The sequence below is a fragment of the Colletes latitarsis genome, chromosome 10, assembly GCF_051014445.1.
Source record: "Colletes latitarsis isolate SP2378_abdomen chromosome 10, iyColLati1, whole genome shotgun sequence".
NCBI lineage: Eukaryota > Metazoa > Arthropoda > Insecta > Hymenoptera > Colletidae > Colletes > Colletes latitarsis.
The window spans coordinates 27,736,075-27,762,914 of NC_135143.1; the positions used below are offsets into that span (position 1 = coordinate 27,736,075).

The window sequence follows — 26,840 nt, forward strand, 5'->3', positions numbered from 1 at the left end:
ATTCAGAAGACTGCAATATTGAGAACAATTTTTTAATCACATTTTCCAACAGTGGTTCGACTTAAAAAAATACACATTCTTCGAAGAAAAGGTCGACAAACATTCTAATATTTTTTATTATAATAAAATTGCTGGAAGTGTCGCTCAATTAAAAAGAAAAAATCAGTATATCCAGAAGACTGCAATATTGAGAACAATTTTTTAATCACATTTTTCAACAGTGTATCGACTTAAAAAAATACACATTCTACGAAGAGAAGGTCGACGAACATTCTAATATTTTTTATTATAATAAAATTGCTGGAAGTGTCGCTCAATTAAAAAGAAAAAATCAGTATATCCAGAAGACTGCAATATTGAGAACAATTTTTTAATCACATTTTCCAACAGTGTATCGACTTAAAAAAATACACATTCTACGAAGAAAAGGTCGACGAACATTCTAATATTTTTTATCCCAATAAAATAACTCGAAATGTTGTTTAATTAAAAAAAAAAAATCAGTATATTCAGAAGACTACAATATTGAGAACAATTTTTTAATCACATTTTCCAACAGTGTATCGACTTAAAAAAATACACATTCTATGGAAGAAGGGTCGACGAATATCCTAATATATTTTATCCCAATAAAATAACTCGAAACGTTGTTTAATTAAAAAGAAAAAATCAGTATATTCAGAAGACTGCAATATTGAAAATAATTTTTTAATCACATTTTCCAACAGTGTGTCGACTTAAAAAAATACACATTCTACGGAAGAAGGGTCGACGAATATCCTAATATATTTTATCCCAATAAAATAACTCGAAATGTTGTTTAATTAAAAAAAAAAAATCAGTATATTCAGAAGACTGCAATATTGAAAATAATTTTTTAATCACATTTTCCAACAGTGTATCGACTTAAAAAAATACACATTCTACGAAGAAAAGGTCGACGAACATTCTAATATTTTTTATCCCAATAAAATAACTCGAAATGTTGTTTAATTAAAAAGAAAAAATCAGTATATTCAGAAGACTGCAATATTGAAAATAATTTTTTAATCACATTTTCCAACAGTGTATCGACTTAAAAAAATACACATTCTACGGAAGAAGGGTCGACGAATATCCTAATATATTTTATTCCAATAAAATAACTCGAAACGTTGTTTAATTAAAAAGAAAAAATCAGTATATTCAGAAGACTGCAATATTGAGAACAATTTTTTAATCACATTTTCCAACAGTGTATCGACTTAAAAAAATACACATTCTACGGAAGAAGGGTCGACGAACATTCTAATATATTTTATCCCAATAAAATAACTCGAAATGTTGTTTAATTAAAAAAATGAAAATTCCTCGATCGTTTCTGATGAAGACGTCCGCGTAAAAATATATTCCTCGCCCAGATAAGATTGTATAATTAATTTGTCGCGTTCAAAGAGCCTAATAGTAGCCTAAAATTAGCAGTGGAAAAGTCACGAGGTAAATTTATTCGGGCCAGTTAGTTAAAGATACTCCGGGGCAATGATTCTCCGATCAAACAGGTGAAAGGAGCGAGGCGTAGATCGTTCGTTGCGCGTTAGATCAACGTTACGAATCGTGAATAGGTCTTTAATCTTATCAGATAGGAATGGATGGAGTACGGCGTTGTACGACAGGATCAAATACATTATCTTATTTACGTACAGGTATTCGACACCCGAAAGTTTAACGCTCGATAAAGCGACCCGAAATATTCTATATCCGTGACTCTATTATCGCGGGCCAAACAGACTCGAACAGAATTTTAATTCCCCATTTTAACGTTTTGAATCTTAATAACGATAATAGTAAGGTCGCATTACGAATATAAATTGCGATTACTTCCTGGTCACTACTGTACTGCAAACAGTGATTATTATAATTTATAAAAAAATTCTAAGAAAATATAAGAAGCATTGTAAATAATGGGCTTCAGTCGTAAAATATTATGCAATTTTCACTCTACACTTCGAAATTTTTACTCGACGCAGATTTTTCTAGTTAAATTACATAATTCCACGTGGTAAATACCTTATCGAAGAAGAGCAAGGTGCACATTTTAGTGACGAACGAGAAAGTTCTCAAATTTTTTCTATGAAAAGTTTTCTAAGCCATATTAATTTCCTGTATTTAATTTCGTTAAACGAACGTCGTGTAAATAAAGTTGTTCGAAGTAGAGCATCGAGCGTCGTAAGAACGCTATCTTTAGACGTTGTACAATACGATAGGATGGTCATCCCTTAAGGAATTCAAATTTAGTGGCTGATCTTAAGCGGGGACCACCCGAGGGGTTCGCTTAGCATAAATTTCGGGGATGGGCTGGTCCTCTTCCCGAGATTTGTCGAAGGAAATCGGCTGATTTACGCAGCCAGTCGCATCAAAGCGCCCGTCCGTGAATATATTCCACCCTTGTGCAACAATTAACGACCACGGGAATTTATCACGCGTCGTTTCGATAGAGGCTCCGGGCGCGGACAAATTGAAAGGACGTGTAATCGACTGGGCAACAACCCATGAAAAACGCGTCGATCGCCATTCAACTAACACAAAACCATCGCCAGATCTTCCCTAAATCACTGAATATTTAAAAAATTTAGAGTTCAATATCGTACACAATAATTTCTAATTTGGAATTTTAGTTTACTCGATACACAAAATATTCATTTTTTTATTATTTACAATTTTACGATCCATTCTGTTGGGGAATTTTTAGTAAATATATTCAACTAACACAAAACCATCACCAGATCTTCCCTAAATCACTGAATATTTAAAAAATTTAGAGTTCAATATCGTACATAATAATTTCCAATTTGGAATTTTAGTTTACTCGATACACAAAATATTCATTTTTTTATTATTTACAATTTTACGATCCATTCTGTTGGGGAATTTTTAGTAAATATATTCAACTAACACAAAACCATCGCCAGATCTTCCCTAAATCACTGAATATTTAAAAAATTTAGAGTTCAATGTCGTACATAATAATTTCTAATTTGGAATTTTTGTTTACTCGATACACAAAACATTCCTTTTTTTATTATTTACAATTTTACGATCAATGAAAAACAATTTCTGATGGGGAATTTTTAGTAGATACGTTCACTGAGATAATCACACGATCAGTATACTGGTGAATACATAGTTTGGGATATTAATTCTAGAATCACCATTAGTAACTTCTAATAAAATTTGTAAAGAATTTGCTCGACTGAATTTTTTGAAACAAAAAATACATTTCTCCGCGTGTAAATAAATACACCATAGGTAGTTCTGGCGTTAAATAATAAGGGTTGAAGAATAGGAGAGATTGACGATGAAATTAGCCAAGAAACGAAAAGTAAGCGTTGCTTCGGGGCAATCTGGCGACCATATTTTCCACGAAGACCCACGAACGCTGAAATCGGACTCCTCCCCTTCGTCCTGGATCCTTTTCCCTGGCACCCCTAACCTCCAGAGAATTTTTTCCCGAAAAAAAAAATGAAGGAGAACCAGACGCAAAATGTACGCGTTCGAGCAGGTGACTGGGAGTTTCTCACCTCCTCGAAAATTCGTGAGACTTTTCACGGCCCCTGCCCGACGAACGTTATTAATCGTCTGGTGAATTCATAATTTCCCCCGGTCTCTCGCGTCGGTGTATTTTCTTAGGGCGCGGAGGGCTCGACAGGGCGCACCTTCGAGCGTCGTTAGGATCGTTCAAAGAAAACAATCTGCCAGAAGGCCCCGTGGACGCTGGATTTTACGAAAAGATCGTCAGGCGACGAAAAAATAAATCTTAACACGGCAGGATCCTCGAGAGGGGTTGCAACAAATATTCTTCAACTTGCTATCAATTAATCCCACGGAAACTTATTCTATATAACTACTTATCTTTAATTTCGTTTCAATTTTTACGAAGACCACTGTACCAATTCTTGTATTGTTCTACAAACTTATCGTTTATTGTACGGTCAGAAAACGATTGTTTGCATTATTTTATTTACTCAATAAACGAGAAGACCCGTTAGTGCACAAGATAGTAAAACATGATAATCGAAATAAGATTGCAAATTATATAAACAACGAAAGGACAAAATGTTAAAAGAGATTAAATACAGTTTTTGAATGAATGCCCAAAAAATGTACAAAATCGAAACAATTTAGGAATTTGACGAGAAAGACTACCATATATATGGGTCAGAATCGACCCACCTTCGACTTAAGATCGTTGAGAATTCGTTTGGAAGGTTCGATCGGGGCACTGTGGATCGAAATCCAACAACTCATTCTACGAGATCGGGCAGAGAGGAATGATATACGATCGATCGACACGCCTATGGTCTATAAAAATTTATGACGTCTTCGTGGCGCATTATGCCGTTGTTCCCTCTTGAGCAGCACGTGCGTAAAGCCGTACCTCAGGGCCGTAATTCAATTTGGCACGACCGTGGCCGTTCCCTGTCCTCGTCGGACGCGTTTTCGGGCCTGGCTCACGGCCAAAGCGCGGCTGGAGATCAGCTTTTTCGAAATATGGGCGGGGTTGCAGGAAACAACAACTATTAGGCCGTGGAAATGATCGAAGAACCGTTCTTCGATGTATCCTTCCAAACTCAACACGTTTACTCGACATTCGTTCAAACGATAGCGTGAAATAGAAATATTTAATAATTCTATAGTATACTTATTATCTTACACCATTCAATTTTACAGTTCTTTCACTGTAAATAATATTTATAAAAGGTTTACAGTGCCGGTCACCGGTGACCCCCATGTTAAACGCGAACTTGGTCGTCCATTACGGTGACGGGTGAACTATTTCACAATTCTATAGTATACTTATTATCTTACACCATTCAATTTTACAGTTCTTTCACTGTAAATAATATTTAAAAAAGGTTTACAGTGCCGGTCACCGATGACCCCCATGTTAAACGCGAACTTGGTCGTCCATTACGGTGACTGGCGTAATATTTCACAATTCAATAGTATACTTATCATCTTACAGTATTCAATTTTACAAATTTTACGGTCCTTTCACTGTAAATAATATTTATAAAAGGTTTACAGTGCCGGTCACCGGTGACCCCCATGTTAAACGCGAACTTGGTCGTCCATTACGGTGACGGGTGAACTATTTCACAATTCTATAGTATACTTATTATCTTACACCATTCAATTTTACAGTTCTTTCACTGTAAATAATATTTACAAAAGGTTTACAGTGCCGGTCACCGGTGACCCCCATGTTAAAGGCGATCTTGGTCGTCCATTACGCTGACGAGCGAAATATTTCACAATTCAGTAGTATACTTATCATCTTACAGTATTCAATTTTACCAATTTTACGGTTCTTTCACTGTAAATAATATTTAAAAAAGGTTTACAGTGCCGGTCACTGGTGACCCCCATGTTAAACGCGAACTTGGTTGTCCATTACGGTGACGGGTGAACTATTTCACAATTCTATAGTATACTTATTATCTTACACCATTCAATTTTACGGTTCTTTCACTGTAAATAATATTTACAAAAGGTTTACAGTGCCGGTCACCGGTGACCCCCATGTTAAAGGCGATCTTGGTCGTCCATTACGCTGACGAGCGAAATATTTCACAATTCAGTAGTATACTTATCATCTTACAGTATTCAATTTTACCAATTTTACGGTTCTTTCACTGTAAATAATATTTAAAAAAGGTTTACAGTGCCGGTCACTGGTGACCCCCATGTTAAACGCGAACTTGGTTGTCCATTACGGTGACGGGTGAACTATTTCACAATTCTATAGTATACTTATTATCTTACACCATTCAATTTTACAATTCTTTCACTGTAAATAATATTTATAAAAGGTTTACAGTGCCGGTCACCGGTGACCCCCATGTTAAAGGCGATCTTGGTCGTCCATTACGGTGACGGGCGAATTATTTCACAATTCTATAGTATACTTATTATCTTACACCATTCAATTTTACGGTTCTCTCACTGTAAATAATATTTATAAAAGGTTTACAGTGTCGGTCACCGGTGACCCCCATGCCAGTGTATTAAACTTTGGTCGTCCATTACGTTTGACGGGCGAATATATTAGAATAAGTGGCGCGACTCTACCATCCGTGACATACTAAACGACTCGAGAGACCAGATTGATGCAAAAAAAAGTTGATCGACCGGGACCGTGTTTGCCATTTTGCAGTAATAGACCAATATCAGTAACAAACTTTTCATTCCAACACTTGGAGAAACGTATGTACATCGAATCCCCGATTATGTTTCTGTTCGAAGCATAATCGCGCGGAACTAGTAGTAAGGCAAAGGCAGGCGCTGACACACGATCGCTTCAGTGGTTCTTAACTTGCGGTCCACGGACCCCCAACGAGCTCAGATTGCACACAAATATATTACATTTAATCCCTTTTAATAGTTAATAGGAATCATTTCATCGAACGCTCCGAACGTTAATATTTAAGAAGGTCGTTTCGAGAAAGGATCCACACGTGCTCTGTTAGGGGGGGGTTCGCGGTAAGAAAAGGTTAAGAACCACTGGTCCACATAATAGGGTCATTTATATTTTCCATCCACTGCATGTAGTCAACCAGATCGTTCAGCATGTTGCAAACAGAAGATCATTTACATTATCGGAACAGAGAATCGTGTTTCACATCGGAAAGGGTCGTTCTCGAACTCGTGTTCAGTCTCTGGTACCAAGACTATAGTTATCTACTGCAAACCGAACAACGTACGTTATAATTTTAACCATGATCCACGTCGGACAACCAATCCTTTTTTCAATGATGCCCCACCTGGGTGAGTCAAAGATACTTCGATAAAACGATATTCCATTTTTACGAATCTTAATATTTGATTAGCATATTCTTAAGGTCCCTTACGGACGCCATTTTCTTCAGAGAATCAGTAAAGCGACAGTCTGTCGCCATTAAAATGTTCGAACCACCGACACAGGATCGATTTAAGCTCGACAAAACAAGATAAGACAATCCCAAAATATTCGTTTCCTCGATCGAAGTCCTCGCGAGCTAGACAAAGACGCCATTTTGTCACTAAAACGACTGTCTGTCGCCACTAAAGTGTCCGGAGCCACCGATATACGATCGATTTAAGCTCGATCCACGGGACATCCTGGTCGACAAGCACCCAAAACAGATTTCGCCCCAATAGTGGCGCAATTAGCAGCGTTATCAGCTTCAACCCCGCGTCCACAATTAACGAAACAATGAAGCTAATGCTCTTTTCGTGTAAACGACCCCCGAGACACCGATAGCACGACGGAACGAATGAAACGAGCCCGTTAAATCGACTTTCACGCGACTCCTCCACCGATTCGACTAAAATGCGTGATTTACGTTGTACGGGCGGCCATTTCTACACGAGAAATCGTTCCAAGGAAACCCGCCCCTTTCGATATCTCCGAGGTTCTAAGCGACCAACTGTTAGGACAAGGCGTATACTCGGGGCTAGACAAATTGAATGAAACTGCTTCAACCTGTTCGTCTTCGACCACCCGGTAATTATCGTGACGTAGGTCGGGGAGTTTTGATGGCGTCGAGGTAGTAATTTCAGGATCGACGCCGACACTTCTCGTCTCTCGTGGTATTTATTAAGGTTACATTTAAACGAAATCTATTCACCAACCAGGATCATCCATTTCATTTTGTGTGCAAAGTTTCAAATTAAATTGAATCACCAAATCCTCCGACTTTGAATTTTCCTGACAAAGAAAGCCAACACACTCTGAGATTATAGTAATCTTGCACGTCTTTCTTCGTTTCCATGTTATTGGTAGCTAGGATAGAAATTGGTAGTTGGCCGCTTACGAATCCCCTACGTTTTTTACTCCGGCGTTACTTCTCCCCGTCGTTCTTTGGAACTATCGTCGTCGAATTAAAATTCTAGTACCACCTCGGACGTGTTCTACCTCTCCAAACGCTCAGACGAGGTGAAAACGATGTCCATATAAAGGTACATTTTATCGACGATACTTGAAAAGAACGTGTCGAGAAATTAAAATTACCCACGCCTCGGATCAGGATCGTCTCATTTTTTTATTTTCAATCCCCCAGCGTCCTCGAACTCCATAATTTATTCTTGTATTTTTATTCTCTTAACCTTCCTTTCGAACACTTACTACGAAAGATCCCTGATACTTAAAAATTTTTAAATAATATTAGCATTTCAAAACATTCTCAAGAAAATTAAAACGCGAAATCATCAATAGCTTACAACACATCATCAGTCTGATTTGACTCGTAACATAATATCTAATTACTTTTCTGGGCCTTAGATCGTGTATACAAAAGCTCCGTGATGCCCTTATTTTCCTGCTGGTTGCTTCAGTCCCGATTCTATTGTTCCTTCGCTGAGTCCCAACCCTTGAGAATCCGATCGAAGTCGGTTTGGCATTTCGCGTCGGTCCCAGGATCAAAGGGGCCCCAAAAACGAAGGGAAACGAGCGGAATGGAGAAGTCTGGTTTTCTGGAAGGGCCCACTGGCCCATAAATCGTGCACCGTAAACCGTGGGGAACGGGGCGAACGGTAAACCGGAAGCACGTGCTGGCTCGCGTCAACTATTTCACGCCAACGCTCGCCCGCGATTAGCGAATCTTTTCTTACGACGATTCCGCGGTTAGGTTCCGACCGTAGGTGTGTCCTCTCCGGGGCCTTTTGTGCGTGTGTTTTCGCTCCTCCGTGGCTTTAGAGAGCAACTTCTCAGCCCAGACACACCGTGACCGCGCCAGGGGATTTCCGCCATGGCGGGAAAAAATTTTTGAATGTCTAGTTACCATTCAACGAACACGAGGAATGGCCGCCAGGTGCAACTCTGACTCTTTTTTTAATCGGTTCCAGCATTGTGATCTTTAGAACTTGAAGACAATGAGGCCCACGATCAAAATTTTATTAGATATTTAACATTAAAGTTGGGGAGTGTTTTATTGCAAGTGGCTTGTTACTAATATATTTGCAATTCCAAACAAATTAAATAGAAATACGAGCTTCCATAATTTTGCTTTCGTTCGTATCATTGAAAAATGGCCACCAGGTGCAATGATGATCTTTAGAATTTGAAGACAATGGGGCACACGATCAAAAGTTTATTAGATATTTAACATTAAAGTTGGGGAGTGTTTTATTGCAAGTGGCTTGTTACTAATATATTTGCAATTCCAAACAAATTAAATAAAAATACGAGTTTCCATAATTTTGCTTTTGTTCGTATCATTGAAAAATGGCCACCAGGTGCAACGCTGACTATTTTTTAATCAATTTCAGCATTGTGATCTTTAGAATTTGAAGACAATGGGGCACACGATCAAAAGTTTATTAGATATTTAACATTAAAGTTTGGGAGTATTTATTGCAAATGGCTTGTTACTAATATATTTGCAATTCCAAACAAATTAAATAGAAATACGAGCTTCCATAATTTTGCTTTCGTTCGTATCATTGAAAAATGGCCACCATGTGCAATGATGATCTTTTTTAATCGGTTTCAGCATTGTGATCTTTAGAATTTGAAGACAATGAGGCCCACGATCAAAATTTTATTAGATAATTAACATTAAAGTTGGGGAGTATTTATTGCAAGTGGCTGGTTACTAATATATTTGCAATTTCAAAAGAATTTAAATAGAAATATGAGCTTCCATAATTTTGCTTTCGTTCGTATCATTGAAAAATGGCCACCATGTGCAATGATGATCTTTAGAACTTGAAGACAATGGGGCACACGATCAAAATTTTATTAGATATTTAACATTAAAGTTGGGGAGTATTTATTGCAAGTGGCTGGTTACTAATATATTTGCAATTTCAAAAGAATTTAAATAGAAATACGAGCTTCCATAATTTTGCTTTCGTTCGTATCATTGAAAAATGGCCACCAGGTGCAACGCTGATCTTTTTTAATCGGTTTCAGCATTGTGATCTTTAGAATTTGAAGACAATGGTAACCACGATCAAAAGTTTATTAGATATTTAACATTAAAGTTGGGGAGTATTTATTGCAAGTGGCTGGTTACTAATATATTTGCAATTTCAAAAGAATTAAATAGAAATACGAGCTTCCATAATTTTGCTTTCGTTCGTATCATTGAAAAATGGCCACCATGTGCAATGATGATCTTTAGAATTTGAAGACAATGGGGCACACGATCAAAAGTTTATTAGATATTTAACATTAAAGTTGGGGAGTATTTATTGCAAGTGGCTTGTTACTAATATATTTGCAATTCCAAACAAATTAAATAGAAATACGAGTTTCCATAATTTTACTTTCGTTCGTATCATTGAAAAATGGCCACCAGCTGCAACGCTGATCTTTTTTAATCGGTTCCAGCATTGTGATCTTTAGAATTTGAAGACAATGAGGCCCACGATCAAAATTTTATTAGATAATTAACATTAAAGTTGGGGAGTATTTATTGCAAATGGCTTGTTACTAATATATTTGCAATTTCAAAAGAATTAAATAGAAATACGAGCTTCCATAATTTTACTTTCGTTCGTATCATTGAAAAATGGCCACCATGTGCAATGATGATCTTTTTTAATCGGTTTCAGCATTGTGATCTTTAGAATTTGGAGACAATGGTAACCACGATCAAAAGTTTATTAGATATTTAACGTTAAAGTTGGGGAGTATTTATTGCAAGTGGCTTGTTATTAATATATTTGCAATTCCAAACAAATTAAATAGAAATACGAGCTTCCATAATTTTACTTTCGTTCGTATCATTGAAAAATGGCCACCAGGTGCAACGCTGACTATTTTTTAATCAATTTCAGCTGTGATCTTTAGAACTTGAAGACAATGAGGCCCACGATCAAAAGTTTATCAGATATTTAGCATTAAAGTTACTAGTTTTTCATTCCAAGTGGCTTGTTACTAATATATTTGCAATTTCAAAAGAATTTAAATAGAAATACGAGCTTCCATAATTTTGCTTTCGTTCGTATCATTGAAAAATGGCCACCATGTGCAATGATGATCTTTTTTAATCGGTTTCAGCATTGTGATTTTTAGAATTTGAAGACAATGGGGCCCACGATCAAAAGTTTATCAGATATTTAGCATTAAAGTTAGTAGTTTTTCATTCCAAGTGGCTTGTTACTAATATATTTGCAATTTCAATTTCAAGAAAAAATTATATAGAAATAGTTTCTATAACTTTGCTTTCGTTCGTATAATTGAAAAATGGCGACGTATTTGTGTTCGAAATATAGTGTCGAAAAATACCGATGTGCAATTTGCATTATTTATACTTTCGAGCGTTAAATTTACTGTTACGTTACTGTCTCGTTGGCTCGTAAACGAGATTTATCGCGGTGTTTAACGTCGGAAGCTAAAGGCTGCCGCATTAGGAGAGCTCGCATCGTAAGATAGCAAACAGCAATATCGTTAGCATATAATGAGCGTCCTTTTCTACTTGTCGAGTCAATATATTCGGAAATGGTAACCGATCGTCGCGACAAATTAGCTTTGGGGAACAGGTTGACGCAGGTTGGTCCGAAAATACCCGGAAGGGTGTCGATCCTTAAAGTAATCCGCTTACCGGGGATATCCGTTTTTAACCCCATGGGGATTCTATGGGAGAAACTCGCAGCATCCGAGGCGTGGGTGGTCCCGACGTTCCCTCGATTTCACTGAGAAAAAAAAATAAATGCCTTTTTCGGCTCGTAACCGAGTTTCGTCTCGCTTCTCGATCCAGTCGTTAAATAATAAACAATTTGACAATGTAACCAAAGCTAGCTCAATTTCATTAATGGCGAACTTTTCGACTAAACGCGCGTTTCAAATACTTTCTGCGTCGTGCTTGTCCGGATAAAGGGCGTTCAGTGTAAACATCGTCACGTATCACCATGGATCCACACGTTTTGTTCAGCCGAGCTTTAACGAGCCACTAAATTATCCTTTGGCGTTAACTTTTCCACCCAGCGCTGAACGCAACAATAAAACTTGGCGTTCCAGTGACCCCATATGGTCATCGATGTGGTGTTTACTGTGGCGCGGTTGCCTATTTACCGTGCACTTAACGACGGAATGCGCGGCCAGGGGCGTTCGTGGAAATCTAACCACAGAAATCGTTCGAAAAAAAGAACAGAAACGCGAAATCGATCGTTCAATATTTGGGCGAGAATCGAAAGTTGGTTCATCATTTTAACAAATTTAAAAAAGAATAGTTTTCTATAATAAACGAAGGACGCTTTTGACTTTTTTAAATGGAGCCATCTTCACCTTCTCTGTGCTGTAGCTGTCGTTAAGACGAGTTCAACGACCTCGTAAACTATAATCTTGAAATAGCTTTCAAATTAGATATACAGGGTGTTCGGGCAACACTGGGAAAAATTTTAATGGGGGATTCTAGATGCCAAAATAAGACGAAAATCAAGAATACCAATTTGTTGATAGAGATTTCGTTAAAAAGTTATTAACGTTTAAAGCTCCGCCCGTAATGAATTTTTTTCAAGAAAGTGGGTAGGATTTCGGGGGTGGGTCTATTCATAAAAAATTATTGTAATTGACCCCCGCAACCGAAAATAATTTTTCCAGGACGATTTGAAATTTTTTAATTTTGTCGAAAAATTTCACACTTTCGCAAATTTTTTTCTCGAAAGTGGGTTGGATTTCCAGGGTATGTCTAATGACCAAAAATTATTGTAATTGACCCTTGTAACTAAAAATAATTTTTTTAGAACGATTTGAAATTTTTTTTTTCCCATTGAAAAATTTCTTATCTTCGTAAATTTTTTTCTCGAAAGTGGGTAGGATTTCAAGGATATGTCTATTCACCAAAAATGCTTATAATTAACCCCTGCAACCGAACATAATTTTTTCAGAACGATTTGAATTGATTTTCGTCTCTAGAATCCCCCATTAAAATTTTTCCCAGGGTTGGCCGAACACCCTGTATATACTCGAGTACCGGAAGTGTTTCCGTGGAGAATGATTTTTATTTTGATGGAATTTAAAGTGGATATTCCGCGATGCCAACATCTAATATAATATTAGATGGAAAGGGTGGAGGAACAAAGAAATAACATGGACGCTGTTAAGAGGCTTTCGAGCCGCAAGAATTTCACAGACGATCGCGTTTTGCTTCTCGCGCGAGTTTTAGACGATGCTTTTAACCCGTGGCTTGTAAAATACGCGAGGAAAAAACTAAATAAAATAAAGGGAAATAGCGGAGTTCGGGTCGTAAAAAGGGAGGCAGAGTTGTATTTCTAAGCCTTCGCGATACCAGCGCTTTTATGCTGGAAATTAACGGCGGATTCTGTTTGTATCTCGCGATAGGAGTCGTTGGTAACCGGTAGAAAATTTGTTTCGGCCTTCCGTGAGTCACCCGGTGGCTTTTAGGTGACCCGTTTCTGCGGTATCGTTTATCTAAAATGTCCATTTAATTGCCTCTAAAACGTAGAACTTTTAGATTAGTTCTAAATTTACATCCACGTAAGAATTTAGCTCGTCCTGGAATGCAATCTAATAAAAATTCGATCGCGGACGTGGGGAACGCCGCGTGGATCGAAATTTCACGGTACGCTTTGGAGAAACAAAGCTTCTTAAGAAAACAAGAGCAACGTAACCTACTCCGGCGGCCAGCTTACAAACGGTGTTAAGTTCACGGTCGTTTCACGCTCGCCTTTAAATTTCGGCCCACGGATAAGGTCAGAATTTCTTTTCCGGCGCGTGCTCGCCTCCGTAGACTAAATACCGGCATTAAATTAGGGAGCCAGACTCGGACGAGGCGCCCCGGTGCGTGAACGCTCAAAATGGCGCGAAGAATTACGAGTCGAAACAAATCACGCTCAACAATTCTCAAATTTGACTATTAAAACGACAGAAACGTGTGATTTTTGTCACTTCAAAGTCAACATGTTCCAAATTTTGTCACTACAATCACAGAAACGTGTGATTTTTGTTACTTGAAAGTCAACAATTTTCAAATTTGACCATTACGACGACAGAAACGTGATTTTTGTTACTTCAAAGTCAGCATGTTCCAAATTTGGTCACTATAATGACAGAAACATGTGGTTTTTGTTACTTTAAAGGCAACATGTTCCAAATTTGGCCATTACAACGACATAAAGGTGTGATTTTTGTCACTTCAAGGTCAAAAATTCTCAAATTTGACCATTACAACGACAGAAACGTGATTTTTGTTACTTCAAAGTCAACATGTTCCAAATTTGGCCATTACAACGACAGAAACGTGTGATTTTTATCACTTCCAAGGTCAACAATTCTCAAATTTGACCATTACAACGACAGAAACATGTGATTTTTGTTGCTCCAAAGTCAACAATTCCCAAATTTGACCATTACAACGACAGAAACGTGTGATTTTTGTCACTTCAAAGTCAACAATTCTCAAATTTGACCATTACAAAAACAGAAACATGTGGTTTTTGTTACTTCAAAGTCAACCATTCTCAAATTTGACCATTACAACGACAGAAACATGTGGTTTTTGTTGCTCCAAAGTCAACCATTTTCAAATTTGACCATTACAACGACAGAAATGTATGATTTTTGTCACTTCCAAGGTCAACAATTCTCAAATTTGACCATTACAACGACAGAAACATGTGATTTTTGTTGCTCCAAAGTCAACATGTTTCTTCAGTTTCATATAAACGTCCCACCTTTTGGTGGCAACGTTTTCACGAATAAGCAGCGCCTTCCAAACAATTTGCAATAGTATTTTATACTGAAACGACATTTTGAATGATGTTCGAGGATTTTCAATGAATTCATGCGCGTTCAAAAGTAAAAATAAAAGCATTCTGCTGACTGTTGCAGAAGATTATTTAGTCGACGAAGGAATCTACGGTGTTTTATGGTTACGTTCGCGAATGAAATTCGGCCATTTTCGACGCGGTTCGCCAAACGGGTGTTGGGTATTTTATACCGAAACGACATTTTGAGTTAAGTTCGAGGATTTTCAATGAATTCATGCGCGTTCAAAAGTAAAAATAAAAGTATTCTGCTGACTATTACAGAGGATTATTTAGTCGATGAATGAATCTACGATGTTTTATCGTTAAGTTCGCGAATGAAATTCGGCCATTTTCGACGCGGTTCGCCAAACGGGTGTTGGGTATTTTATACTGAAACGACATTTTGAGTTATGTTCGAGGATTTTTAACGAATTCATGCGCGTTCAAAAGTAAAAATAAAAGCGTTCTGCTGACTATTACAGAGGATTATTTAGTGGACGAATGAATCTACGATGTTTTATGGTTACGTTCGCGAATGAAATTCGGCCATTTTCGACGCGGTTCGCCAAACGGGTATTGCGTATTTTATACTGAAACGACATTTTGAATGATGTTCGAGGATTTTTAATGAATTCATGCGCGTTCAAAAGTAAAAATAAAGGCATTCTACTGACTGTTACAGAGGATTATTTAGTGGACGAATGAATCTACGATGTTTTATGGTTACGTTCGCGAATGAAATTCGGCCATTTTCGACGCGGTTCGCCGAACGGGTGTTGGGTATTTTATACTGAAACGACATTTTGAGTTACGTTCGAGGATTTTTAATGAATTCATGCGCGTTCAAAAGTAAAAATAAAGGCATTCTACTGACTGTTACAGAGGATTATTTAGTGGACGAATGAATCTACGATGTTTTATGGTTACGTTCGTGAATGAAATTCGGCCATTTTCGACGCGGTTCGCCGAATGGGCGTTGGGTAACGGCGCCTGCGCAAAAGGGTTTAAAACGGTCGGCGGTTGTTTGGAAGTCCAGTCGGCCGCGAGGGATTCGCCTTGTTCGGGCGTCCGATGCTCGCCATCTTCGGCGCTTCTCGCGATCATCGGGCGACGATAGAAAATCCCGTGATGCGCATAGCGATACGTTTCGGGAACGTGCCGAGCCTCGCGAGAAGCAAAGGGAACGCACCGAGCCACGTATGTACCTGGAATATTTATATCGCGAACGGAATGCCCGCGGTTTACAATCCTACAACGCGTTAAACACCAGCGAAAACACGATCGATCTCAAATTTTCCTAATCTTGCGCGCATACATTTCACAGAAATAATTTTGAGAGGGAATTCTCCCATAGTTGGATAAATTTTCAATGCCCAATACGATTATAAATTTTTCTGCCTTTCTCGAGGGATTTGAAAACGTATTTCCAATCTGTACGCGGCGAGTTCCATTTTGGGCAAGCATGGGATCCACGTCTAAATCTGTACGCTTTTGAAATTTAGATAAAGCTGGTTTCAGTGATATTACCAAACCTACTGACGTTCGAAGGGGACGAAACGAGAGTGTCAACAAAGTAGAACTAGCGAAATTGTAAGTGGGTTTATGAAACTCTTTTCGAAACATTCTGTTGTATTCTTCTTCTTTGTATATATGTATTTCGATAATTGACTGTTTCTATAATTAGATTATATTATGCATGTATTTTTAATGAAAATTTGTGTCCATTGATAAATTTTCATTGATCAATTGAAAATCGAATAATTTCTATTATATTATTTAATAACTTTTTTGTTGTACAATTAAGTAATTCATAGTAATTTTACTATGGTTCATGATAAACTAATATACATTCAAGTTTCATTGATCCCCTCCCTTGCTAAGGTCAGTACTACCTGAGGAGGTCACTCGTTTATCGCACCCAAGCTCAGTTAGCACAAAAACAATTGAAAATCGAATAATTTTTATTTTATTATTTAATAATTTTTTTTTTTGTACAATTAAGTATTTAATAGTAATTTTACTATGGTTCATGATAAACTAATATACATTCAATTTTCATTGATGCCCTCCCTTGCTAAGGTCAGTACTACCTGAGGAGGTCACTCGTTTATTGCAACCCCTGAGCGTCTCGTTTCTTTTCGTTCGAGGTTCCAGCTCAGTTAGCAGAAAACCATCGAACTAAGAAGAGCATTTTAGTTTTATAAAACTACATTAATCAAATGCATACTTGGGTCGAAACTCAGTCGTATTTATTTAGCAAATAAATGTTCCTCAGAAACAATCCAACCACGCCATAAGCGCCTGGACTACCTCCAACCACAACCATTTTTCCATTACGCGCGAAAGCCTCGCCAACTTCCCACGCTCGCTAGTATCAACCTACCCGGAATCTCGACTAATATCTCGGTTTGGGACTGCAATCGACTGCTCCAAGGGCGATAAAAATTCCTAAACAGATATCCTGGGGGGTGGTGGAGCGCGTGGAGACGTTCGTAGAACGAGGTGTATCCCCGAAATATCTTATTTCGATGTGCAACGAGGAGAGAAAAAGGAGGAACGCGTCGGTGGGTAGTTTAGCTGTGGCTGGGTAGCTAAAAAGGGACGCTCCGGGCACACCAGCGTGAATAACAAAAGGCTCGTGGAACGTGCGTCGCGTCCGAAAGAGATCGAAGGGATCGGTGAACAGGGAAGTGCGCCACGTGATAGTGGAATATTCATTCCAAGCTCACGATCCTCAACGCGATCGCGCGATGAATTCACCGGCGAATTAAAACGGATGGACACATACGTCTCTTGGGTCTCTTCTGTCCAGCGCAGTGACGATCCTGGGTCAATGGCGTCCCGTGTGCCTCCCAGGCGCCATGTGAATATCAACACACCGATCGCTGGATCGAAATAGTCGAATTTTCAACTGGATCGCTAGTTTTAGAAGATTAATAACAAAGAAAAGGGACCATCAACGTTTTGCAAACGCGAATAAACGCAGTGTTACGTGCAACGTTGCATGGTCGCGAAGGTTCCATGTTTCCAGAGGGATTTACACGGCTGAACGATAACGAGACGAAACGTTTTTATCAAATTCTCTTCGTTTGGTTTACTCAAGCATGGTTTATCGTCGTGGCGTTATCGGAGGCAACGGAGTACCTCACGGTTGCAGGTACGCTTAGATCGTGCGAGTTCAGCGACTAGATAACGTCTGATAGCGTTATCGGCCTAGCACAAGAACGTTGCCGTGGCCCTTGCACCGCTGGTTCTTCGGAAGTTCAAGTTCAAGCGCGGCAAACCACTCCTGGCGCGATTTTACTCGAGAAAATTAACCCGTTCGGTGTCGGCGCGGGCTATTAAACGCGCTAGGTCACGGCCAAATATTTTGGCTGCTCAAGGACGCTCCCCCTATTCCCACGTCTCCTCTCAACGGAGTCTCAGCTGCCTCGAGACGCGTTACACTCATAGTCAGAGCTGGGTGAAATACTATTTTAATTAGTAAACGGTAAATAAATAGTTTCATAGTACATAATTGTGGGAACAAAAGTAATCTTCCAACAATAATAAATCGTAACTTTAAAATTATAGATTACAAATTATTATTATCATCGTGTCTATGACCTTGAGTGGCCAAAATATTTGGCGTCCACTTAACGTGTTTCGAAATTTCACCGCCATAGATGCAACTTGCGAAATTTGAAAGTTAGCTTACGACGAACCAACTGTGTCTGTTAACGAGACGCAATAATTACATTCCACTCATGATAATCGCGTTACATTTACGGGTCGACAATCCAGTTTAAAAATGCTGACCCCGTTTTAACTTTTACCAAACGAGATTTGCGATTTTCAGCGAACAGCGATGGAAATACGGACAAACCGAATCCGTTAGTCACCCTGTGTAGAGGGTGTTCGGACAACCTTGGGAAAAATTTTAATGAGGGATTCTAGAGGCCAAATTAAGACGAAAATCAAGAATACTAACTTGTTAATGGAGGCTTCGTTAAAAAGATATTAACAATTAAATTCAAAAATTTCAAATCGTTCTGGAAAAATTATTTTCGATTGTGGGGGTCAATTACAATCATTTTTGGTGAATAGATATACCCCCGAAATCCTACGCATTTTCGAGAAAAAAATTCCAGAAGGTGTGAAATTTTTCGACAAAATTAAAAAATTTCAAATCGTTCTGGAAAAATTATTTTTGGTTTCGGGGGTCAATAACGATCATTTTTTATAAATAGATATACCCCCGAAATCCTATCCACTTTCGAGAAAAAAATTCGAGAAGATATTGAAATTTTTAGACGAAATTAAAAAATTTCAAATCATATTGAAAAAATTATATGTGGTTACAGGGGTCAATTACAAGCATTTTTGGTGAATGGACCTACGCCGAAATCCTACGCACTTTCGAGAAAAAAAATTCTTTACCGAAAATCTAATGTGAGGCCAGAAATGCTCATGCGAATCTTTAAAATGTCATAACTCCTGAACGGATTGGAGGATTTTAATTTTCAAAAATGCAAACAACGCGTATTTTAGTTGAGAATATTTAGAAATTCTAACAATATTGGAAAAGTTGTTCCTCAACACCGTAAAATGAAAAAAAACCCCTAAAACTGGCCCAATTTTCAAACGGCTGTAACTCCTAAAATAGTAAAGATATCTCATTGAAATTTTTTTTGAAGCAGAGCTCATGGATAGCTACAAAAAAGTATTAGACAACTTTTCTGTAGAATGTCACACAAATTTTTAAGAAAAATCAACAGAGGGTAGCTGCTGAAATTTTTCGGCGAAAAAAAAAATTTCAAATCGTTCTGGAAAAATTATTTTCGGTTGCAGGGGTCAATTACAATTATTTTTGGTCATTAGACATACCCTCAAAATCCTACCCACTTTCGAGAAAAAAATTCGAGAAGGTGTGAAATTTTTCGACAAAATTAAAAAATTTCAAATCGTTCTGGAAAAATTATTTTCGGTTAAGGAGGTCAATTACAATTATATTTGGTCATTAGACACACCCTCGAAATCCTATCCATTCTCGAGAAAAAAATTCGAGGTGTGAAATTTTTCGACGGAAAAAAAAAATTTCAAATCGCTTTGGAAAAATTATTTTCGGTTAAGGAGGTCAATTACAATTATTTTTGGTCATTAGACATACTCTCGAAATCCTACCCACTTTCGAGAAAAAAATTCCAGAAGGTGTGAAATTTTTCGACAAAATTAAAAAATTTCAAATCGTTCTGGAAAAATTATTTTCGGTTAAGGAGGTCAATTACAATTATTTTTGGTCATTAGACATACCCTCGAAATCCTATCCATTCTCGAGAAAAAAATTCGAGGTGTGAAATTTTTCGACGGAAAAAAAAAATTTCAAATCGCTTTGGAAAAATTATTTTCGGTTCCGGGGGTCAATTACAATTATTTTCGGTCATTAGACATACTCTCGAAATCCTACCCACTTTCGAGAAAAAAATTCCAGAAGGTGTGAAATTTTTCGACGAAATTAAAAAATGTCAAATCGTGCTGGAAAAATTATTTTCGGTTAAGGAGGTCAATTACAATTATTTTTGGTCATTAGACATACTCTCGAAATCCTACCCACTTTCGAGAAAAAAATTCGAGGTGTGAAATTTTTCGACGGAAAAAAAAAATTTCAAATCGCTTTGGAAAAATTATTTTCGGTTCCGGGGGTCAATTACAATTATTTTTGGTCATTAGACATACTCTCGAAATCCTACCCACTTTCGAGAAAAAAATTCCAGAAGGTGTGAAATTTTTCGACGAAATTAAAAAATGTCAAATCGTGCTGGAAAAATTATTTTCGGTTAAGGAGGTCAATTACAATTATTTTCGGTCATTAGACATACCCCCGAAATCTTGCGCATTTTCGAGAAAAAAATTCATTACGGGCGGAACTTTAAACGTTAATAACTTTTTAACGAAGCCTCCATCAACAAATTGGTATTCTTGATTTTCGTCTTATTTTGGCCTCTAGAATCCTCCATTAGAATTCTACCCTAGTGTTTCTATATTCGTCGTCTGGGTTAGGAAGCAACGATCGTCTTTTTGCGCTGGGTGCCTATTCGCGTTCCCGTTCTGAAATTCATTTTACGCGCCAGCGGCGCGGCGCCTCGTGGGCCCTTCTTCAGGGAAGTGCCTTTGTGACTGGGACCCCCTCCCCCCGTCGCCCCAGAAACATCTGCTCGACTAGATACATTTTTTCCCAATGTCGGAACAGAGGCCGCCTTATGTCTCGGGGACCCATTAGAAAAAAAAAAAAAGAAAAAATAATACAAATCACTTCGTTACCGACGAAAATTTATACTTCTCGGGCTCATTAACGACAAGCCGTATATAGGGCACGGAATACGGGTGATATCTTTTTGTCCCGTTTCACGATTGTCGCGTTCGTCTTCCCGCGCGTAGGAATTGCAAAAATCGTCCAGACGTAAGGAATTAATTAATACCAGGCCAATGAGTTTTTCTAACGTCGGAAAGTGGAACGCGACGGTCTCGTTGGCTTTCTTCTAAACGAAAATATGTGAGAATGGAAAACCAGTTATTTAACGCGACCGGTGTGAAATCGATTTATTTGATTGATCCGACGAGTGAGAATTCAGTCGAACGTCTCGATATTCCCCCTCGCGTCAAGCGTGTTTTATTAAGTGTTCTTATTGCTCGCCTCTTGTGACCAGTTATACGATAAGAAACTATCAAGTGGCGCGAGAAAACCCAGGGAGTGCCGTTGAATTAAGTCACACTTTTCCACGAGAACTTCTCATCCTGCGCGAGTAACTGTAACTTCCAACAGTTTCGCTTCGAATGGTACGCCTGTACCGTTTCGCGTCGCGCGCCATAGCTGCAAATCTTAACACAATGACACATACTTAAATTTCATGAAATACGACCGTCTATAGAGCCGTATGCAATTATACCTTCGGTTGTCTACGAGTTTAGTACGTTGACTGACATTGGTAGTCATCAATCGTATAACAATACTTGTCAATTTTTCAATACCTTGAAAATAGTACAAAGTGACAAGTATTCCATTAAAAAAAATGTTGAAAATGTAGAACAGGGTTTTCTTTTATTATTTTTTATAATAGTAAACACAGTATGCAATATAATTGCATATTAATTCCATGTATTTACAATTTTACATTCAATTTTTTAAGTACAAGCACCAAAATACAAAAATTTGATGTAAAATCTTGAGTCAATATTGTTTTCAATATTGTTTGAGTCAAAATTGTAGGCTTTATCAATTTTCAAGCGTTTTGTTTTTCACTGTTCGATGCGGCTGTTTGCATAAACATGCACTGAAAATGCACACGGGGGTTGTACAAGCGAGAAAACTTTGCATAATAAAGGAAAATAGAAAACGAAACTACCAAGCGGGTCGCAAACTCTAATTAGAGGGGACTGTGTGTTTGACATTCCTGCAGCAAGGCATATAATTTCGACTGTGAGCGAGAAAGCCAAAGCTAATTGGACGGTGACATAAGACAAAAAGCTCGAATATCCATGATGTTTCAACAAATGATTCTAATTTTTCATGCAATTGCAACGTTCTAAAGTTTTAATCAGAAGCACTTACAAGTTGAGAAGTAAAAATAGAGAAAACTGATGATGCTATTATAAGTTCTCTATGTCAAGTTTCACAATGACTCCCACTCGTTACGAAGAAGTCTTACACATATATTAAAAGTTCCCTTTCGCGATCATTTCACGTACGAGAGCAAATGTAAACAAAATTAAATATTATATCCGTAAAAATCATAATTAAATTTAAGTAAAGCCTTTGACATTGACACGTTCAAGAAAGGCTGGAACGATCGATCTACTCACCGATCTCGATTATCGACTTTCCGCGGCGGCTCCCGGTGCATTGTTCCGAGTTGTCGTTATCTGCAGTTGGAACACTCGACGCGAAGGGATAGACACACAAGAACGTTTCCCCGATTCGGTCCGTCAGTCTGTTAGCCGCTACATGCGTTCGCCGATCCCCGTAATGGACGGTTTCCTGGGCAGACGGTGGTCGTACGAGCCACCGAGCAGACGCGTAATCCGCGTGTCCATTGACGTGCAGAGAGAACAGAGCACGAACGACCGTGGATAAATGCGAACGAGGGGAAAGAAGAAGACACGACACAGGACGGGACGGACACAGACGAACCGAGAACACGGTCTCTTGACCCCTGGGTCTCGAGGAAGCCACGAATGCCACCGATACACGAGGCCCGTAGTGTCGAGAGGATCGCGCGATGTTTGTTTGCCGACGGCACGTTTTCGTCTGACAGCCCGAGGCCCGCCGCGTGTCGTACCTGGTTCAGCGCATGCGCGGTATTGGCGCCCACCGATCGGTGATTGGCTCTCCATTCATCGGCCCTACACGCGGTTCGGTTCACGTGCGTCGTTCCAGACGTCGCAGTTCATCGCGGACGCGCTTCGTGTGCGTTTCGCAGAGTGGGGGAGGAATGCATTACGACGCACGATGGTTAAAAACCCTCGAACAGCCATTGTCGCGTCTACGTGACTTCGTTACCAGCTGTTGCCTGCTTAATTGTCAGGTATACACTATTTTATTCATTTTGCTGTACACTTATAGTTTATTTACCGAGTTTGTAGGGATCGAGTCTGATGTACGTTCATAGTTGCTCTGTTATACAAACTTATGACGAATTTTCTATCGTGTAAGTTTCAAGAGTAGAAACGAGAGAAATATGGAAATAGCAAAAGAGTAACAAACTCGTTCTTCCTGTGCAATACAGAGTAGAATTAGGTCGACGACGTTTATCTAATCGATACTAATACCGAGCACGCACGCAAAGAATTAATATTGCATTCGTTTGGACGAAACAAAATCAATATGAAATTTGTACGATAATACATTCGGCTCTTTAGCGATATCGGTCTTGTATTGATAAGAACGAACGACGTTTTGAAGTATTAATAGTAGATGATTAATATACGTTACGTTGATCGCGATTTCTCGTAGTAAATACTGCTCGTCTAAAAGAATTAGATAAACACCGTTTGACCTATTTTGCCCAGCACCCTAATGGCAATAATTTAGTTACAGTTTCCTTCGGAGTTCATATCTTCGTTGCAATTTTTTAACCAAACATTTATGGATCTGCTTTGACATTTTTCTCTTATTTCCGATATATAGAAAACACCCTGAGTATACCAAGCAACAACTTTATCTGACCTTCTCTCGCCTAATGCAAATAGATACGCGTATTCGTAATATTAGTTTATCGAATCAGTTAGTGAAGTGCTGTTTCTATATACTTCCACGTTCTGCAGTATCCGTTCGTTTCGCACCTGCTGTACGAAGTAATTCTTCGATGAAAAAGTGACTGTATCTGAAAAATAATCAGTTTACGAACCAATGTTTACCGTGATTCTTTTCCATTTCTCTAAGATAGAGGATACTGCCACGAGGCTACAACATCGATACCGTAGTTCTAAGAATAAGTAACGTTGTCAAATCGAATATTTTAACAAAACGGAACAGACTATTCGAAAACAAAGAACCAACTTGCATAAAAATGAAAAATAGCAAGCAGGATGGAAAACTGTTCGCGTTTACCAAGAATTGTTTCCGATCGACGCTTCGTTTACAGAATGTCCACGTTTATGGAGATGCACGGACAATTTCTGTCGCAACGATCGTCACCAACGCTACCTAGCCGCGTTTGTGAAACGCGATTACACGCGTTGTACGACCAGTTGTATTGTCGTCTTGCGAAAGGTGCCAAGTGTCAATACTTGCGTTGGCGTTCTTCTTGACCTAGCTGAACAATGCAACGAATCGGTGAACGAACCTTTAACGTCTTAACCACGCAATTATCTGCAAACAATCCTTTCTTTTTCCAACCGTCTTGGACACGCGACATCCCTTCGATCGCCATTTTATTTTGGCTCCTCTCCTTCAATCGTCGATTCTTAGAAAAATTAACATTTTTTCTTAGGTTTTTTGACGTTTTATTGTTAGAAAAATTATCCATTACTACTAGGGATGGGGTTAGATTAGGTTAGGTTAGGCCCTTTCCTTTTTCAACTGCTTTGGACACGCGATATCCCTTCGATCGCCATTTTATTTTGGTTCCTCTCGTTCGATCGTCGATTCATAAAAAAATTAACATTTTTTCTTAGGTTTTTTGACGTTTTATTGTTAGAAAAATTATCCACCATCACTAGGAACAAGGTTAGGTTAGGTTAGATCCTATCTCTTTTCCAAACGCTTTGGACACGCGACGTCTCTTCGATCGCCATTTTATTTTGGTTCCTCTTGTTCGATCATCAATTCATAGAAAAATTAACATTTTTTCTTAGGTTTTTTGACATTTTACTGTTACAAAAATTATCCACCATCACTAGGAACAAGGTTAGGTTAGGTTAGGTTAGATCCTTTCTCTTTTCCAAACGCTTTGGACACGCGACATCCCTTCGATCGCCATTTTATTTTGGTTCCTCTCGTTCGATCATCAATTCATAGAAAAATTAACATTTTTTCTTAGGTTTTTTGACGTTTTATTGTTAGAAAAATTATCCACCATCACCAGGAACGGTGTTTTTCTTTTTCCAACCGTTTTGGACACGCGACATCCCTCCCATCGCCATTTTATTTTGGATTCATGGAAAAATTAACGTTTTTTTTTAGGTTTTTTGGCGTTTTACTGTTACAAAAATTATCCACCATCACTAGGAACAAGGTTAGGTTAGGTTAGGTTAGATTAGATCCTTTCTCTTTTCCAACCGCTTTGGACACACAACATCCCTTCCATCGCCATTTTATTTTGGTTCCTCTTGTTCGATCATCAATTCATAGAAAAATTAACATTTTTTCTTAGGTTTTTTGACGTTTTATTGTTAGAAATATTATCCACCATCACCAGGAACGGTGTTTTTCTTTTTCCAACCGTTTTGGACACGCGACATCCCTCCCATCGCCATTTTATTTTGGATTCATGGAAAAATTAACGTTTTTTTTTAGGTTTTTTGGCGTTTTACTGTTAGAAAAATTATCCAGCATCAGCGGGAACGGGGTTCCCGGAACGCGGCTGAATGAATTAGAAAAAACGACGACGCACGTGCGCCGTTTCCGGCGTAGCAGGCAAATCACGAGGTACTTCCGTTGGATGCATTCGGCTCGGCCATGCTCCCGACTGCCGAGATATGCCCGACACGAAACGGACACGCACTTTTTTGAATTACGTGAACACATTTACAATGCCACGCGGAGATCAGCCGACGATAAACGTACGCCGCTTTGCGCCACCCGGGTTTCATTTAACTCCCTTTGAAAACGTTGTTCCGCGAGTTCCGTTCGAATCGATCAGATAAACTGGCCGATCCTAACCGCCTCCTAGCCGGTTGCTTCTCGCGCCATTTATCAGAAAACTTTCCATTCAGAATTTTCTTTAACCGCACAATGTTTTGGGAGACCAAAACTTTGACTTTATGCAATCGTAAACCACGCAAATTAAAATTTGTTTTGGCACTTATTTTCCTTTAACTCTTTGCATTCCGCCATGGCTCATTTATGATAACACAAATTGAATTCGATAAATATATGTGGAAAGAAAAATATCACATTGCAAAATTTAATTTGGTATTGCTTATCGTTCATATTAGTAAATATTCTCGGAGTGCAAAGGATCAACGTTTCAGCCTGAGAATTAATTGTTTTGGTTCCACAGTATAAAATTCACCCATATGTGGATGACGTACCAGCAAAAGTGTTAATTTATCCTTAATTTAAAATTTGCAAAACACAATGTATGTGTCTTTTTTCACATCATTAAATATACAATAGATTCCATTGGGAAATTTTCAGTAAATACGTCGACTAAGACAATGAATGTTCCCATTGAAAAATTGTAAAGTCTCGCCCAAAGCTTTACGAGCCTCGCAGCCCACAAAAGTCTCGAGAAAAAGGAACCCGAAAGGGTAATAAAATCCACGAGCGGCTTTGGATTTTCCACAAAGCGTGTATTATTTTACTGTAATCGGTGAAGTTCCTGGAACGGCGGTGGTTCGAAAGGGAACTGAGCCGCCATTACCGAAAACTCACGGGTGTCACGTGGCCCTCCCTGGTCGCGGAGGAA

At 38.5% G+C, this 26,840-nt stretch overlaps 1 protein-coding gene across 2 annotated transcripts in view; it reads right to left on the minus strand.

Moving 5' to 3' along the window:
- LOC143346874 (fibroblast growth factor receptor homolog 1) overlaps window positions 1-26,840 on the minus strand; it is a 110,013-nt gene that overhangs the window by 34,190 nt on the left and 48,983 nt on the right. Inside the window, exon 1 of one of the 2 annotated variants that reach the window (XM_076775466.1) lies at window positions 22,573-23,023. The exons of the other annotated variant lie outside the window; for it this stretch is intronic. The gene's annotated coding sequence lies outside the window, so the exon portion shown is untranslated. Of the gene's footprint in view, window positions 1-22,572; window positions 23,024-26,840 lie in introns of those variants that run through there. 2 annotated transcript variants of the gene reach the window in all.